At 39.1% G+C, this 19,591-nt stretch overlaps 1 long non-coding RNA gene across 1 annotated transcript; it reads right to left on the bottom strand.

Annotated features, from left to right (window-relative positions):
• Positions 1-4,464: 4,464 nt before the first annotated feature.
• On the bottom strand, positions 4,465-19,585 carry LOC113968110. Its single transcript, XR_003534376.1, has 3 exons — positions 18,176-19,585; positions 5,869-5,959; positions 4,465-5,113 (listed from the first exon to the last, which is right to left on the bottom strand). It is a non-coding gene; the product is annotated as an uncharacterized LOC113968110 (long non-coding RNA).
• Between the last annotated feature and the right edge of the window lie 6 nt (positions 19,586-19,591).

Below are 19,591 nucleotides of genomic sequence, written 5' to 3'. Positions count from 1 at the left end.
TCTTTTACAGACTGAAGATGTTTCTTCATCTTGATACATTCTCTCTTCTGATACATAGAGAGAGTAGAGTCTTCACCTAATGAGACACCTAATGAGACTGGATGAACAGTGGGAGGGAATTTCTGTCTTTTTTTTTTCTTTTTGGTCACTGGTAAACCTTCTATCACTAGTTACAGAAAAAAAAGAGGTGGAAAAGTTCTAGTAAATCATCCAGCCCAACTCCTCCTCCATGGTACACTTCATATTCCCCATGCTACACTTCATATTTTTGCTCAGAGAAAAATTTAAAGGGTTTGCATTAGTTCCCATATGAGCTTATTTCATACCACTGTTTCATGCTTTAATTTCCACTCAGGGAATCCTAAATAATTTCTGTCCATCCTTTCCACACTATTTGCCAGATATTTGTAGGGTGTTATGTTTTCCCCTAAGCCACTGTGTCGCCAGTTTTTCTCTCCATGGTATTGGGTAGGGCTGTTAGACCCATCTACAGTTACGGCTGCCATTATTTCTTGTTAGTCTTGCTCCATGCTGATACATCGCCCTTTGACCATTTGGACAGAATGTTTAGTCTCTACATGAATGTTTTGAACTTATTTCTTTGCAGAGTATAAAACAGCACAAGTCAGCCTTCTCTAAGACTGGGATCAAGGGGAGAAAATCTACCACAAGAGTAAAAAAAATAGATTATTTTCTCTTGAGAAGCTGTGCTGCTTTGCAGCACACACTTGACTTTTAGTTCCTGGGGAAGATGACCCCTAGCACTAGGCCTATGCTTTTTGTCATCCCCTAGCATCCCTGTCAAACTATGCAATTCCAAGGGAAAAAATCCACTACTTACGCAGGTTTGACAGACCCTTGTTATGCTGATTTCATTCTTCAAAATTTCTACCTTAATTCAGCAAGCTCAACAACAGAGCTCCGACACAACTATGCCTTCCCTTTAGTGCCTGAGCTTACTTTAAGACAGCTGAAAAAGTAGAAAAAGTCTTTATATTTTTGTTCCAGCTGTTCATTCCTCTGTGGGCCTGAATATCAGGCATGAGAGCAGCAAATTGGGCTTTTGTGTGTTGTCAGCATTCCCTTTGCTATGATGTTTGTAGGAGGCAAAGAAGAATGACCTGACTAATGTGGAGAGATGAGGAAGGTGGGAAGTGCTAAGAGAAGATTAAAAAAAGGAAGAGGTACATGCAAAAAGAGAAGCTTAAAGAGCAAGGATTATGGACAAACAGAAGAAGTGTCACACAGTGGATGGGGGAGAGGATAAGACATAGGAAAAGCAGGAGCTGTGGCAAGCAGAAGACCAAAACAGGGATCAGACAAGTGGAGGTAAACATAAGCCAGGATGTGAGTATGGAAAAATACATTGTTGATGGATCATACAGCTACAGGCTGTACCATCATGAATATTCACAAAGGGACAAAGGTAAAATTGTGCTGGCATTTCCTACCACTTGAATGTTTGATTTTGCAATCTGAACATTCTTTTAATATAAATTTTTAAGTGTAAGTCTCTGTAGATATATATTCCAGAGTTATGTATTTAGATTGTGTTGTGTACATATAATCATGCTTAGTTTCTTTGTATGGAGATGCAATGGTACAACTTGCTCCAGGCCCAAGCCTTGAGCTCTTTTCACGTGTCTGTAGCCTCAGTCTTATTTGATCAGCATGTAATCATTTAGTCACTCTTCTTTGAATTCCTTCTAAATTACTAAGGAGGTGCCCAAGACTGAATATGATGATTTGTCCATGGTCAGAGCAGACCTATAGGGAAATAATGTTACACTATATGTCTTCTTGCATAGTTGATGCTTCCGTCAGTTACACTCTTTTACTGCCACGCTACACTACAAATTCACATCTAATTACATGTTCTACACCATAGTTCTGTTTCATTAGTGCTTCCATGCTGGTTTCTCCCTGCTGCCATGTGTGTTTCTACATGGAAAACAACCTCTGCATGTGAAGTTGGGATGGAGGTGGAAGCAAACAGAATACAAATAATAACTCAGAAGAAGCAGTAGAAGTTGATCTACTATTCCAGAAGCTGTTCTACTGGTTGACTTTACCAGTGGTTCCACCACTCTCCAAGTCAAAAAGGAAGTCTAGAGGATTAAAAAAACCTTTGGCTTAAAGGGAAATTCAATCTTCTGTAAAAATTATAGTAATATAAAATACTTCTCATTTTTTCCCAGCATGTATGTATCTAAAGCTGTCTATCTACTTACACAAAGAAATAAGAAAGATGATAGCAGTGACAATAAGGAAGTTAAGCAGTATAAAAATTTGAGGTGGAGAGCAAAAGAAGTCAGGAAGAAAACAAGTCAGGGAAGTTAAAAGGTAACAAAAAGAATATGTTAGCAATATTGAGGGCAAGTGGAATCAAAATGACAGTGTTGAGAGATTACTAAAAAAATGTGACCAATGGAGAAATAGCAAAAATGCTAAATAAGCATGTATGATTTATGTTTGAAGGAAAAATATGTGATAGTGCTATATATTGATTGAAACTTTCCACTTTAAGAGTGAGGAAGAGTGATGATAAACAGAGCTACCAGAATTATACATTTTAAAATCAGCAAGTCCAAATAACATGTATATAATAAATTTTAAAGTTGGCTAGGAAACAGTGGGGGAAAAAAAGAGCAGACAAAAATAGAGCTGATACTGTACTAACAAATCAGGCAACTCTGATTTTACTGAGCATTTGCAATCATCATTTAACTTGGCCTACTGCTTATGATGCTTTTAGTAATTTTTTGGGTAGGATATAAAAGTTATACGTTTTGGATGGTGCAAAGATTGAAAGAAAAACAAATAACACAGAAGACAGGCCATTGGTACAGAATGACCTAGTAAGCTAGTTGTGGTGAACCAAAATGTTTTGGGATGTGAAAATGTAATGTTGTGAACACAAGAACAAGGAAAATAATACATAAAGAATTGAGGTCATGGTCTGAAACAGTCTTAGATGGTTCAGTTGGATAGTCAGCTTAATAAGAGTTGTGACAGCAATGTTGCAGTCAAAAAGCCATTTTGGAAATCTTCATTTGCCAAGGTTAAATTACCACTGCACTGGAACTACTGTGCCCAGTTCTGCTGCTCATGATTTAGTGGAGAGAAGAAGAGTTCAGAGTTCCTAGAGTATTAAGATATATGGGAGAACATAAAGGATTTTATTTGATATAAATATATATGTATATATATAAAAATGAGAACAAAATTTGATAATAAAGGGTTTCTCAGTCTAGCAGACATAACACGATCTAATGGCTGGAAGGAGAAGCTAAACAAATTCCATGAGAAATATGGAACACGTTTTTAACATTAGAACAAAGTGCCAAGTGTTGTAGTATAGCTTCTATCACAGGAATTACTTTTATCGAGGTTGGACGCCTTACTAAACCACAGCTGTTGGAGGTGAAGCAAGAATTAAATCAGAAAAATACTTAAGCCCATATTGCCATTGTATATTAGATAATAGCTAGTTTAATGCTGTTCTTAAATTCCAGGAATATTTTACCTTGGATGCACAAATCTGAATATATCCAGGTTTAACGTTTATAGGTGATTTTTGCTTTTATGTCTCTGACTGAAAAAACTGGTAATAGAGAATATTTGTATTCTTGTGACAACTCTGAGATGTAATAATTAAAACACTGTAATACAGATATGATTCAGGCTTATATCAGATGGACTGTCCCAGACCTCAGAAGGCTGGGTAGAGCTAAAAGCTTGAAATCAAGTCAAGCAGTTGTTTAATTTTGAGTGTGTGCCTCTAGAGTTTCTGAGTTTCAAGCCCTGATTGCTACCTCTTGTAGTTGTAAGACTTCTTTTTCACATTCAAAATGTTTTTCTTTCCTTGATATGAAAAAATATACTGGTTGAACATCCAGTAGTTCAGTAAAACTGATGAGACTAAGCTTATCTGTAAATTTAGGCCCATATGTACGCCTGGGACGAAAACGTCCATAATTATAAAGGAAGTACATTCACATAAACAAAGTAAACATGGAAAATGTATTGAGAAGTGTTTACATTTACTCTTCAAGGTATAACAATATTAGCTACAATGATTATAGTCAAACTCACATGTTATTCTCTTAATAAGCACATATATATAATTTGATACCCAGTAAATAGCAGCAGGGACACTTTCAAAACCTCTTTAACACAAGGACACATATATCAGACAGGCACATCACAGTGCCCCTCTGTGAAACCCCGATCAGCTGTTTCTTTTTTGTGAGGTGAAAAATCTCTCAGTGTCTTATTCTTGTCTCCGTAGCAAATCCTTGTATATTATAGATCCTACTGAGAAATTAAAATAACAAAAATTAGAGTAAGTCTAACCAATTCTCTATCCACTTCAAGTTTGACTATTCAGTTAAATCAGACACAAGGTAAAACACTAATGGCAGCAGAGATATGTATTTGATGAATGTAGAAATGTTCAGCAGGATGCCATAAATGTGCCTGTTTCAGGGCATTTCTAGGAAACAAGAGTACAACATGAGGGTGATGATCCACCTAAATTAACCTATGTGAAGCATACACATCAAACCAGTTATTCAACATGCTGTTGTTATTTTCTTTGACGCTGGGTGCTAAAAGACCTTACTACCCTGAGTACTCCTGATGCAGGTATCTGTTCCTCTCCTCTGAAAGGCTGTGTGCAAATCCTGTTGGGGTGGGGCACCAGAGATGAAGATACTGCAACTTGAAGACAGTGACAGCTGCTGAGCTGGCATCACACACTTGACATGAGCGTCCAGAAGCAACTCATCAACCTTTTTCTCTTCAAAATTAAAAATGTTCTAAGACACTGTGATCCTACTCAAGTGTGTGTGCCCCAGATCTTTTAGGGTTATGGTTGTAACATGGTTCAGGAGCACATTCAAACATCTCTCCTTTATACATGTAAAAGGTGGGGGCCACCAGCTGCTGGGCTGCTGCTTTTCTTTGCAGAGGCAGATCCCAAGATGACTGTGTTGAGGTTTGTGCTTTTCTCCCAGTCTTCAGAAGAATGTGGCACATGACCACTGACCAAGGAATTTGCAAGTCCAGGCCCTCCTGCATCAACAGCCACTGGCCAGTTTCCTGTAAATCCCTGAACAGAGCAGAATCTGCACATCACAACTCTATCGTTTGTGAAGGCCTTTACAAACTCATTCCAGAATCCTTTGAAGGTAGTGAGATCCAATTTTTGCTTATGAGAAACCCAAGGGAGAGACCTAAATTTAGTCCTTTCACTCCCAGACTCGGGTTATTGCCCTCCCAGTGTGGGGGGAAATCCACAAACACATAAGCTTTCCCCAAATCCTACTCAGAAGCTGATCAGTGCTGGGTGGAACTGGCCACACAGCGGGTGCGGCCATGGCACCAACACAAAAGAAGCTGATTCAGCTCATTCCCAGATAATTTTCACTGTCTTTCCCTGCTGGAATTTGTGGGAGGGTTAGACCAGCAAGAGCAGTAGCATCAGATCTTTCTCCAGCTCTCTGGGTTGCAGTGAGTAGCAAAGGAAGAGTGGTAACTCCTGCACCGGTGGGAGTGGTTTGGGGAGCTCCACAGGAAGGATAAGCATTAGAGCTGTGTCGGGAATGGTGGCCTCCCCACATGCTACGGTTACTCAGCTATTTCACAACCTTCGGAATAGTCTCCTCTCCTGAGACTGGAGCGAGGCTTGCAGCTACTTAGTGACCAATCTAAGTAGCAGTCTTGCACAGCTACAAATTAGATTAGAGCAGGCTCTGAAATGCTGACATATTTGTGCCTATGGTCTCCAAGATTGGCCGTGACCGTTCAGGGAATAAGCAACTGTGAATAATAATCTCTGGGAAAAATCAGTGCCAAAATTCTTACTGTTCATCTCTGAGTCAAGCGACCAGTTTCCAAGTTCTTTTCCACTCAAGTCTTAAGAAATCTCTGAGTAGCCTTGGTGCTTGAGAGTCATCTGTGAAAAGGAAGGCCACATGAAGGTTGAAGTTAGGAATAGATGGTACATAGGATGCATATGAAGATACATTTGAGTGGTTGATAGAGAAAGGAGTTAGAAGAAGCTATTGATTACAATAGCTCTGTGCTCTCAGGCCAATCAGAGCTCAAATCAGTCCAGCAGTTTAATTACCTAGGCAGCCTCATCTCCTCGGATGGTAAGATTGACGGAGAGATAGACAACAGGTTAGCAAAGGCATACAGTGCTTTCAGTAAACTCCATAAAAGAGTATGGCGTAATAAACACTTGAAGAAAAGTACCAAGATCAATGTTTACAAAGCCATTGTGCTGTCCACTCTTTTATATGGTTCCGAATCATGGGTCATCTACCACCACCACCTGCGTCTCTTAGAACGCTGCCATCAACGCTGCCTCCGTACAATCCTTAACATCCACTGGTCAGATTATGTGACCAATACATCTGCTCTAGAACGAGCAGCAGTCACAAGTATTGAGGCCATGTTGCTGAGAACACAGCTGCGTTGGGCAGGGGATGTCTCAAGGATGAAAGATCACCGCCTCCCTAAGATCTTGCTCTGTGGTGAACTTGCCACCAGCTGCCACAAGAGAGGAGCCCCGAAGAAAAGATACAAGGACTCCCTGAAACAACATCTCAGCCCCGGCCATATTGATCATCATCATTGGTCTACTCTGGCCTCAAATCGGGAGGCCTGGAGACAGAGCATCTATAACGCTGCTGCTTCCTTTGAGAAAGCACGCAGGATCACTCTTGAGGAGAAAAGACAGCGCAGAAAGAACCGAGTCTTGCAGAATATACCACCTAAGGAGTCCTTCTGCTGTGCCTTTTGCAATCAGACATGTCTACCTCACATTGGCCTTATTAGCTACCAGCGTGCTTGTAACAAACGTGGATAGAGCCTTTCCCAAATCTTCGTTCGCAAAGCCTAGCCATGATGATGATGATGACTCTCAGTGCTGAAAAAAGAAGGTTCGACAAACTCTGAATCTAATCTATTATTATCTATTATTATCTATATTTCTGTGAGTTGAGAGAAGATATTTCAACACTGTGAATGAAGTAGGTAAAAAAATGGCATGAAAAGTATACATGAAGAGGAAGTGTTAACAAACACAAGATCAAAGTCCAATATTTTGTAAGGCAACTTCCTGAGGCAGGTAACAGGGGATACAATTTATGCAGTTCTTGTTTCTGTCCCAGTTCTTTTGTATTGCTGCACAGCAGAGGTTAGCATGCTGTGCTTACAGGCTCAGCTGCCTTGTCTTCTTTTTTATTCTAGTTGCTAAACTGCATTAAATAAACCCAGATAATAATGTGTCTTTTCCTTTCTATTACTTCTCCATGTAGGCAACTGTTAAAATTGCTAAGGGATTGTTATGTGACTCTGAATGAGACATTATTTACATGCTCATAAACAGAAGTACGTCTGAAGGAATATTATTATTATTAAATAGCGATTGGCATGACAGCTAAATTTAGTGTTATATAGCACATCTGTATGTTCCTAGATAGTCCTACACTGACTGTGCAGACCTTTGCAGTTGACAAGTTTCTCAGTTCAAAAAGTTTGCAATTATCAGAGAAGCAAAGCTTCACTGTATGGAAGACCTGTCAGTCCGGTCTAGCAGGAGTAAATGCATTAAATTATTTACAAGTAAACTCTGCTTCCTTCCAAAACAGGGGTGTGAGAATTGTTCCCAGAGGGAGTTTGTTTTCTAATTCCGTTGCTTCAGTTAACATTAGTATATTGTCTCACATAAAACAGTAATTTACTGTATTTATTGCCTTCATTGTTTGTGAGGAGCTGGAGCTTAGCTTTTTGTTTTGCTTTAAGCAGGTTGTGAGACAAAATATGCCTTTTAATGTCAAAGAGCTGGTTGAAACACACCCATTGTTTAAAATAAGTCACCATTTATATTTGACATTTAAACAATTATTTTTTTTTTATGTTTCTTAAGATATTTGCCTAGACAAACAAATAAAAGCAGAAAAGCATGGAAATAAATGTGTCACCGAAGGTGCCACTGTGCCAACGTGGCACCCCCTTCAGTGGCACCCTCTTAAATGACCAGACCTCTGTAGCTGCTCACTGGAAGTGTTGTCCATTTTGTCCTTTGTGTTTGTGATGTCCCCTCCATTTGTGCCTGTGTACCCAAACACCTTTTGTGTTGGTGTGCTCCATAGCAGACACTCACGGCTCCTGAATGCTCAGCCGTTCCAGGAACCCTTTACTCAATAGAGAATGAAGTGTCATATACCTTTGATCCATACTGCCTTCAAACTGGAGCAAAACTGACTTCTATACTTTCTGAAAAACCACAAAGAGCTAGAAACATGCATTCAGTCAGCACTACCCAAGCCCCTGTTGTTGGGCATAGGTATGAGACTGACTGGCTAAGAGCTGGCAGAGGCTTGGGATGAAACCTGGTGGCACAGAGATCTGTTTGTGGGTTTTGTGCCACCCACAGCTGAAGCTTCATGGTGTGGCACATTCCTGTTGGAAGTCAGATGTTGGAAGGAGTTGGTCTAAGCAGTGGGGATGGCTGGGAAGCTGTCCTCCTGGTGCCTGGGGCAGCTCTGTTGGACCTCCACCAGAGCGGTGATCCAGAAACACTGACCACCAGCACAATATGAGGTGGCAATCTGCTGACACTGGTGCACAAAGGGGTGCTTGGTGTGTGAAGCACCTCATATCCACATATGACAGGAGTTCAGCGCTGTCTCCATCAAACAGGCACTGACCTGCAATGCCACAGGCAATGTCCTAGGCTGCTGCAGACCCTCTTTTGCTGCAGTATATGGATGCATGGGTTGACTTCTTTCTTCTTCACTTGGATTTCCCACTGTGAGTCTGCTTGACGCAGGCGTCTGGGCTTAAAAGCACTCATGATGAGAAAAGTTGTGCAAACCTTACCTTTGGCTCCTTCAGAAGGGTAAGTTATTTCAAGTTGCTTTGGCTTGACTGTAAAGAAAGATGTTCAAGGTGCTGTCACAAGTTTGTTATCATCTTAGAGGAATGATTTCTTCTACTGTTCAATATTCCCCTCTGTTCTACTCCCTATCCATCATATTCAAGATTAAGTGTCAAGTGTAATAGCCACTAACCTAGCTAGTGCCTGCAGATTTGTCTTGCCCTGGGAATAGTTATTAGCTTGGTTTCATTTGATAGACTATAACTTGGTGTCTCAGCAGGCAGAATTCTTCCTAGATCTTATCATTAAAGCCCAAGTAATAATAGTCAGTATAAAAAAGTGACTCTACTATTTAGTGACATTGCTGCCCAGGCTTATGACAGAAACTACAAGTAATGACTGATTGTTTCTTTCCATTAGAAAGGAAATCCTTTATTTTTAGGGCCTCTAGTAAATTATACTAGTGAGACTTTTGCCATGAGAAGTCTGAGGATGAAGTATGCTGTGCTTATTTCAGTAATTTTCAAAGTCTTGAAAGATTTTCTTCTGATTTCGACACATAAATCAAAGAAAACAAACCACAAGAAGCTTCTTAATGCTTTAACTAACTAACCAAAAAAAAAAAAAAGTCCAAAGCAGAAAACAGTTTTCTACAAAGAGTGAGAATTGATTTTGAAACATTAATTGTTTATTAGCAAATATGTCTAAGTTTAAAAAAAAGTAAATCCCTGGGCTCTTGTTCGAACGGATGTTCTATGTTTATATAAGTTATATGTGAATCTCAAATACTTATGAAGTAACTATTTGCACTAAGAGTGCAAAGGAAGTAAGAAAAGCACTAAAGTTTGAAAGTGAACAGAATATATCTAACCTTTGACCAGTTGTAATATCTCTACTTCGAAAAGTATTTAAATGAATGATGAATGACATAGAAAAGATACTGAAATTACCCAGGATAAGACATGAAGGAAACTTCATCTGCTTGCTTTATGGGAAAGAAGGGTAATTGGCAATGAAACTATGGTCTATAAGTCCATACATGGAGGAGAGGATCTCATTTGGATAATACAGATCAATAAACTAAACTAAACTAAACTAATATAAAATAAAACAAAGTAGAACTGAAAGTTGAAGTTATTCTAAATCAGGTCAGGGACATTTTAAAGAGTGATGATAGTTAAACGCTGGAAGAACTTACCTAGGAGTGCTGTGAATCCTTACATATTGGAAGTCTTTAAATCAAGACAGACATCTTTAGAAAGATATACTATCTTCACACAGCAGTTATAGCCTGGCAGAGCCAGTATTGAATGTTCTGTGGCCAGAATTATGCAGAAAGACAAAATAAAGCTTGTAATGGTTTCTTCTGGCTTTAAGCTCTATCTTTGGGAGATATACTTTCTGTATTTCTAACATTTATTTAGCAAGTATCATTATGGTTGCACAGCATATGAAAGCAAAGCTCAGACTGAAGTTTAAGGAAGAAAGGTGAGGAGATTGTGATTAATCATGTAATTCTGGGTATGTATTCATATCACACAAACTTCAACTCCAGTTGAAGAGGCTGGGCTTCTTCAGTAGTTAGGGGTGAAGAGAGAGAAACTCCTTCAAGAGCAGCTGATGGTAGTCATCACTGTCAATTGCCCACACAGGTGGCTCTGGAGACATGCCTCCAAAGGTTAGCTATTGTCTCCTGACAAAGTCCCTAAAAATAAGGAAATCCCACTCTTTCCCATCCCAGATACTGTAGTTTTGAACTGGCAATTAACAAAAGAGAGAAAAAAGGTAATTTTCTAGTAGATCAGTTCCCTTTTATGGCTTACAATGCAGTTGTAGGAATTCTGCCACAGCATGATTAAAGGGATAAGGATGTGTGACTTGGGAGAAGGACAGCACAGCAGGTCCAGCCTTTGAGCATCAGGCCAGGCTTGGACAGTTACATGTAACTCCAGAAACTTCAGTCTTAGGAGTTCATGTCTGGAGGTGTGATCACCATTTCTCTTTGCATCTGAGGATTAGGTAGGGGTATAGAGCCACGCTCATCCCACTGGCTTTGCGGAGTTTTATCAGACCATAAAAGAGCATAAACTGCGAGCTTCATTTTTTAGCAGTCACCAGAGAATATTTTGCTTTTTTGAGTTTCCTAAAACATCTCTGATCTGGGAACTTCCTGCAGTTCAAACTGGCTGGATGGGTGCAAAGAAAGTGAGAGACAAATACAGCCTCCATTGTTATAATCTAATTTCCTGTGCTTAAGATGTACCTTCATCAAGATTTAAAATAAAATTCCTGCTGCTCTGAGGAAGCTGATAGCAATATTTGTCTGGGAGTTTTAGAACAGATAAGATTCTTGAGGTTTCTGTGTCTTCTGCATCCATAAAGAGACATAAGTGCCACCTCTCAATTGAAATTAATGAGAACTAGGCACCCAAATATCTTTGTGGATTTGAGCCCTTATGTTCTAATTACTGTGGCAATTAAATATGCAGAAAAACAGGTTCAGCTGCAGGAATCTTGTCTACACTAAGGCCTGGTGAAATATTTATGTAAATTTTCTTCCTAGACATGGCTTGAGTTTGCACTGATGACTGTGCAAAACCTTTCTTGATTCTAGAGGACATGTACAATATGGAAAGTCCTGAAACTAAACCAGTGCACTTGGCTTAGAAAAGGTTATAAGATACATATTTATGAACTGTGTGTCTTGCTGAGAGAGACAAGATAGATACAAACAAAGTAATGAAAGATAAAAAAACTCAGTAGAATATAGAATATGATTTTTTCTTAAACTGCTTCTGCAGTAGATCTTCACAAATCAGCTGATCTGCTCACTCATATCTGAAGGCCGCAGGACTATATAACCAACATTTCTTGTGATAGCATATACATCACAAATAATTTTTTTTTCATAGAGAAAGAAGAAAATAAAATGACTTTAATTTGCAGACTCTTTACTATTTGGGGCCAACATAATTGCCAATATTATTCTTATGCATGTACACATTACTGAAGCACCAGTGGTAAAGGAAACACCTTCCTTCTGAATTTTCTAACTTCAAAGTAATGAAATCCTTAACTTCAATACCACAATAATAAACTTTTCAATGTTAAGTACCTAGTCCTAGTGTCAGTGTATAGAACAACCTTGGCCAAAGAAGCCCAATTAGGCCATGTAAATGAAGTGCATTTTCAGCCAGTCCTACTGGGAAAACCAGCTTTGTCTGAATGGTTGTAATTACAGTTGATGGGGAAGGGGGAAAACAAATTTGCTATGCATGAGCCCTTCCCAAGTAGCCCTTTTTTTCTTCTAACACTTGCATATCTACAAGAATGGCATTAATGGAGAAAGGAAAAAAGGACTTTGTCCTTACATAGGTTGTGTTAAGATGCATCTCTTCAAGGATCTCAATACACGAAGTTTGCTATAGGAGAGGTGCTACTTTGTCTGATGCATCCCTTTGTTTACTTCTCTCTGCCTGACTGCCTCATTGGCCTGCTTGTCATAATTAGCAGCCTAGGTACACACATCTCTGTAAAAGCTATACTTCTAGCTTGTTTCAAGTAGGCACTTCTGTTTTCATACTTGAGTCTCTCCTTTTGATTAACACTCTCAGCAAAGCCTGCTGAAGTCAAATAAAAGAGTGATGTGCAAAATTCCAAAAACTTTGTTTTTTCTATACTTCACGAAGTGTCACCCTCTCTTCTTTGTGCCTGTTCTTGAGAACGCACACTCCATTGCTGGTCTGGAGTCACTCTGTGTGTTACATCACCTGTATTCATGAAAAAATAGGAGTTCATCTTTTGGTGCACTGCATTTACTCATCTGAATTTACATCACAGTGTGCAGGTTCCTTGCTACATCTCTGGATTGCTAGTTGGGCTGTCTCCAGCTCCTGACAAGGAGAAACAGGGCACCAGTATGATTACCTCCAGGGATGCTTCCTGTGTGCCATTCTGGCTTCTGTGACTAAGGGCTCATGAAGGTCACATAGCCCTTTCATAGATATAACTTTTAAATTCTCTGTGTTTTTTTTCAACTGCTCTAATTCCTACATAGTCCAGATTAATTTCTGCCCATATCCTATGCATCAGTCTTTCAAAGAGATGCCTCTCTCCACAAATATAGAGCTATTAATCACAAATATTTACAGGTAACTGTATGAGCGATTCGTTCATATATTAGTCATAATGTAGTACATAGCTTTATTTCCTTTATTTAAAAATAGCTAATGACTCTTAGTTCAATGCATATGTTAATGTCAATAATATCAGTGTATTTTGCAATGCTAAAGCACCAAGAGGCAAGGATTGGTCAGGGATGAGTTACTTGTTTGAGTTTGGGTTTTTGTTTGTTTGTTTTGCCTTAATTTTTTCTTTTTTTTTTTTTGTTCTATTGATGCATACACTGAGTGGAAAAAACATATACAGGAAAATTGCACAAACTATTCATGTTTTTCACCAGCCTATTAAGGGTACTTCTGGCCATTGTTAAATAAGAAGTCTAATACATAAATATTTTAGTATGTCATAAGGTAACTGTCTGTTTTATGTGAGCAATGAAAGGAGCTAAAAGCAGTGGAGTCAGGAAGGAGAAAAAAAAAATTGAAGTTGTAAAGACTATTTTTTCACCCTCTGTGGGATCAATTTGTCCAGGCATTGAAGTAGACAAGGACACACATGTTTTCTGGGTCATGATCTGCACTTCACCACATCAAGATCCCAAGTGTAAATGAACGCTGATCCATCAGCATTATTTTTGCCTGATTCACGCTGTGCTTAAACCTTGTGTACGGACATGTGATGCAGCTCCCAAAGACTGAGAGGTATGAACAGCAATGGGGTTTCTAAGTGAGAGAGCCAAACCAAGTGAGCTAAGGCTTCTTCTTCTTGTGTAGATTGATGTGCTCTTCCCTAAAGGAATGACTGTTTCCAAAGAAAACTTCTTTCAAGACTGATAACCACAGAGGAAAATGAAACAAACTCCTGAACAAGTTTAAAGGATGCCTACAGTTGTTTCATGTTTTTTCAACAAAGTCACTGGCACTACCATTTCACAACTAAAGGACATGGCATATATTAATCTTGGTGTCAACAAGCCTTAATGTTAATCAAGGTGGCATTCTTGTTAGGTTACCTGTTTCCAAAGACTAACCATTAAAAGTTGTGGATGTGTATTAATTCTTATGCAGAGGTCAGACAGAAAGTGGGTCAGGGTGCGCTTCTCACTCTGGTTAGAAAGCTCCTATGAGTTCTCTCTGATCAGGAACAAGTTATAGCAGTCATGTAGACTACGGAAGAATCATGAAGTCTCCAAATGGAGGAACTAGGCCCTGGGCAATTAGCTGTAGGTGGCCCTGCTTATTCAGGGGCATCTGACCAGATAACCTCCAGAGGTCCCTTCCAGCCTCAGACATTCTGTGATTCTGTGAACATGCTGATCTTTCCTCTTTTTGCTATAAAAATCCCCCAGAATGCAGTGTTTCATCACGTCTTAGTAAGATGGACTGGCTCATGATACAGATGGTAAGGCCAGATTAAGTTCAAGCCCTTCCTTACACAAAGCACTGAACACTCTGAAAGTTAGACACATTAGTCTGGTTGAATGTAATTATTTGTGTGTCCTCGTGTGTGCTTCAAAGCTTCATAGGACAGTGAGAGAGACTGCTAAAGACCATGTGTTACATTGCCTTGTTTACCTTGTGTGACTTTCCTCCATTTGTAGTTGGAAATAGTGACAGCATCTTGGTAATTTTACCAATGCACTGTGTGTCTGAGATTCCCAAGTGCTACGACTGCACCTACTGGGCCATATATTGTGGCTATGCATTTGAGATTCATAACGGAGTGGAAAGGGCACTTTTTTGCAAAGTGAAATACATACATATGTGTGTATATATATATATATATATATATATATATATATATATATATTTTCTTTCCCTAAACTTAATCTGAGACTTTGCATCAGTATCATTGTGAATAAATCTCCTCTGCAATAAAAGCATGTTGCTTGTAGTCTGTCACATTAAAATAAAGATTTGAACACAGCAAGAAGTCACAAATGGAAAAAAAATTATTTACAAGAAATCAAACGAAAGAAAACTCCTCTTGAGCCAATGCCTTCAATTGTAGAGAATTGTTATTTTACATTAGGAGACACTGTAGTGAGTTTTAATATTATTATGTCCAGAATACTGTAATTTCATGGCAGTGAACCTTAGGGATAAGACTGAAAAATACTTGCATATAGGACCTAATGTAAAAACAACTTACTTATAGCTTTTTTTTTTTTCTTCCATTGATTTCAGTGCACTTTGAACTGATCTGGATTAACCTTCATAGAAATGCTGGAAATGCTGGAGGGAAGATGAATATGGAACTGAGGCAGGGATAGGTAGTGGCTCTGTCTGGCAGGGGGTGATGACAGGACAGGGGGCTCAAGTTGTTTTGATTTGCTGAACTTGCGGTTGAAATGTGGGAAGAAATGCTGTCACTTCTTCTATTGATATTTGTTGGGAGACACTCATTATGTATTACTCCATATGTATGTGTATGTGCATGTGAGACTTTTCAGACTTTGGATGAATGCCTTTTACATAGCATTTTTAAGATCAAAATCTATACAATTATGTGGATTCCTGCATGTAAATGATTTTAGGGAGTCTGGTGTTTTAACATTTTTAATTTTCTAGTAGATTTTATGATAGTGTAAAGTGATAAATTATCTTTTGTGGCTGCCAGAGTTATTTAACTATCTGCAGACACACCATTAGCAGGAGCAGTCTATGCCTGGTTGGTGTTCTTCGTCCCTCATTGGAAGACTGCTCACAGGGAAAAGGGTTTCCAAGCATTTCTGTGCGAGGCCCTTTTGCCAGCAGTGCCACCGGGGTGCTGGAAAGTCCTGGCCAGCCATGGTGTGTTACAGTCAGGAGGACATTTTTCTACCACGCAGTGGGGAAAGCTACCAAATAAGCATCGGATATTATTGACTTTCCATCGCTACTGGCCTGTGTTAAAACCAGTGACATAGAAAAGAAAGGTTCCATTTCCCATTACCAGATATCCAATCCCCCTAGAAAACATCTGTTGAATCTGGGATGATGCCATGGTATTAGCTCTTCTGTTGCATGCTGTTTCATTGGCTGTTCTCAGCGCTGCCCTGTCTATCACAATGCATAATCTCTTTTCAGAGAAGTTTCAACCACATCCTTAGGGTCCTCAGTCCTGTTTCTTTGATAATCAGTGGTAGTTTTTAGCCTTTGGCACACAACTTGAAATTTAGAAACTTGACTTTTTGCAGGGTGTAAGACAGGGAACAAAAGTTACCCGATGATTTCATGTGACAAAAGTTGTGCAAGGAAAAGAAGTGGGTCTGCAGAAATCCTGCAAGTTGCCGTGTTTATGATCCCAAGAAACTTGCACTGGAGTGCCTCAGACACATAACTAAATGCTTCTCAAAATGCTCATTATTGAAGACAGTTTAAGAAAACGGTCTTTAGAATTCATGTGATATACTACCAACCGGAGGGAGAATAATACAGAAATAGTTTCTTGATGATGTGTGCTAAAGCAGCAGGCATTTAAGAGCAATGGATGTCAATCTCTGAGGTTTTTGTAAAGAATTGCAATTTATGATGTGTTAGGGTAAACAGTTGGATTATATTTCTGAAATGCATGTTCCATCAGGTAAAATCATTGTGATTATAGGCTCTAGTACTTTAAGTAAGTAAGTTATGCACTAAAAGGCTGAAATTGTAAAACAAGTATGCTTATGCTTAACTGTTAATCCCTCTTTGTATCTACGCTGAGTAAACTACAAGAGAAATTGCATTAAACAATAAAGGCAAAAATGGCATGTTATGTCATCTTGATAAACAAAGACTGTTATACTGTTTTCCTTCAAGAAGCAACTGTGACTGGCCTCTGTATTCTCCCTCAATGGAGAATGTGCCTGAGTGTAAAAAACCACGGAGGATTATTTAGAAGTTACTTTGTTCATGCCTCTCAGTGAAAGCAGCACTTTCTCTGCATCTTCTCGCTTTGCTGCTTTTCCTTAATTTCCTCAGCTCTTATCTATTACAGAAAGCTGAATTTGTCATTTCAACAACAACCTACTTCCACGCAGTTCTGAATAAAGTGAAATAAAACTTTCTTAAAGAGGTTTTGGAAAAGTTTGACAGCATAAAATAATAAACGAAAATAAATCTCCAATATTTCTCCTAATACAATTTGTGGCATGTCAATGTCAAAGGATTCTAACAACAAATCAACAAATATTTGAATGAAAACAATATACATAACTTATTTTCCTATATTGGAAACAACTGTCAAACAATTACTGTATGACTTCACGAATTAGTTGGTTGTTTTGAAATATTCCTGCTAGGATTAAAAAAAAAAAAAAGAAGTCTATATGGGCCTTTGAGCCTGAACATATTGTGTCAATCATAGGCATATGCAATGTATCTAAGCCATGAGGTAAAAATTTTCTTTGTAAATTATTTCATAAATAAATAATTTGCCTGAAAAAAGTTTATGAAAATATTTTTGCCTTTATTAAGTTCTCTACAATTCTTTGTGGTGAATATAAACAGATTGATATTGACATCATCTTGATCTGCTTTAACAAGAAATTCAGAATGCACCATGAAAGCATTTTTAATAAAGATACAGTAACAAACTTTTTCTGAGAGAGTATTTCATTAGAGTTGTCTACTTGAAACTATGAAGACGTGTTTTGTCCTTCTCATCTTTGCTTATGAATGGTTTTGTGGTTTCATTTTAAAAGAGCATGCACAGAGAGGCTTACATCTTTTAAAAACACACCTCTAAAATACTGTTCTACAGGTGAAAAAAGGTGTGTTTGTTATCAAGGTTTGCACGTGTTGAAACCTGTGCTTTCACTGTTATTGATCTTCACAGTTTGCCTGTCATAATGTGAATAAAATCTGGGAAAGCTGCAGCCACACATAAGAACTGGCTGGGATTTAAGGTGTGGGGGGCATCATTTCCTGGTTTAAAATAAAAAGTCATTAATAAGTCTCACTAGAACAGAGAAGTAAAGGGAAATTATCCTTGTTTAAATATTTTCCACTCAAGCCCTGCTTGTAAGATGCTTAGCCAAGTCATCAGACAAAATACCTGCTGATTTTAACCCTTCCTATGCAAGACATATGCCAAGTGAACAGTCACTCGGGGTTGATATACTCAGTAAAAATAATAAAATCAAAATTGCTGAGAAGAACGCATTTGAATTGATGTGAATGGGGCAAAACCACTTACTTTTCAGAATTCTGCATTCAGTGAAAGTTGTGCAAGCGATTTGTCTCTTCGACTGTGATTCAGCCATGGCATTTGCAGCTTCAGAAAAAGTAAATTTATGAAGTCAGAAAAGGTTCTCTGTGCGCATATGAGTGAGGTGCTACTGAGCATGGCCCCGGTACTAAAGTATCGAGGCAGACTTTGCAACAAACTTTAAATTCTGATATTACTTTTCTTCGCATTCCATATATAAACATCTCTGTTGCTCTGAACTCATTTTCTGCAGGAGGGTATAGAGGGAATCCCACACATAATCAGTCAGTTCTCCTTTCCCCGTGTCAGAGATCCTACTGTGTGTGCCTCATTGTGCAACTATATTTTACCTTCCATTTTCAATACGACAAGTTCACCTCTTGTATGTGAATTATTGCTTTTCTATTCATAAAGGGCTTTATCAGACAATCCTACAAAAGAACTTAAGGGGGAAATGTGTTACTGGGTGATTTACATGAGCAATTACTTTACAAATCTGCCAGTGGATTATACTAAACATGTATGAAGAATGTTTAAGTTTGCAGCGAGGGCTGCGAACGCCATATGTTTTACAGAAGGGTTTCATTTGCGTCAGCATGTATCTCTGAAGATTTTATGCTTTACATTTCACCATGTATTTGAGAGTAAAATTGTAAGGAAAAAAGTTATGTCATTTCAAAATTTAGGGGGAAAGCAGCTTCATCTCTTGAACTGTAATGATTTAACTTTTTTCCAGCTTCTTCCTCGAATAATATGTTAGTAGTTGCAAGCAAGCAGAACTTATTTTAATGTGAAATCAGCTTAAAATGACTTGCATGGGAGGAAAAGCATGCCATATAAAGTCACCTAACTGCAGAAAAATTGTGTCCAAATTCCCAACAAATGTTTACGTACTTTTTAACGCCTACTAGATTTGGGATTTTAAAACCCTTTCACAGGAACCTTTTATGTACTACTTCTCCTTGGAGAGAGTTTTTACATTAATATGCAGACTTCTAGCAGTTCGTAGCACAGGGGAAAGCGGAGTATTTCAAACTGAAAAAGTTCTGCACAAGGAGGAAAAGTTGTGAGGGTTTTCTCGGAGCAGTTTCGGGAACTGACCTGCGACCCGTATCAAAGAGCGGGCGGTAACGGGACTGCTCATCCCACAACCTGGGAACCGCCTGCCCACCCGCCTCAGCACGGCACACAGACGGGGGGTGGTGGGGGGACAGGGCAGGGAGGTGACACTAAACCTGCGGGAGACTACGCGCAGAGCTGAGGTCTCTCGAGGGTGGAAGCTGCTGGGTCGCGCCTTTTCTCCCCACCCTCCCCTCTTCCAATCCCGCAGGACAGGCGCGGGTCCCGGTGACAGCCGCGGGCAGAGCCAGGGGCGCGCCTGTGGCCTGCGGCCATCCCCGCTGC

This window comes from Neopelma chrysocephalum, unplaced genomic scaffold (assembly GCF_003984885.1).
Source record: "Neopelma chrysocephalum unplaced genomic scaffold, ASM398488v2 Primary Assembly neopelma1_66, whole genome shotgun sequence".
NCBI lineage: Eukaryota > Metazoa > Chordata > Aves > Passeriformes > Pipridae > Neopelma > Neopelma chrysocephalum.
Note: the sequence above shows the minus strand (reverse complement) of the source record. Positions and strands in the feature narration are given on the sequence as shown.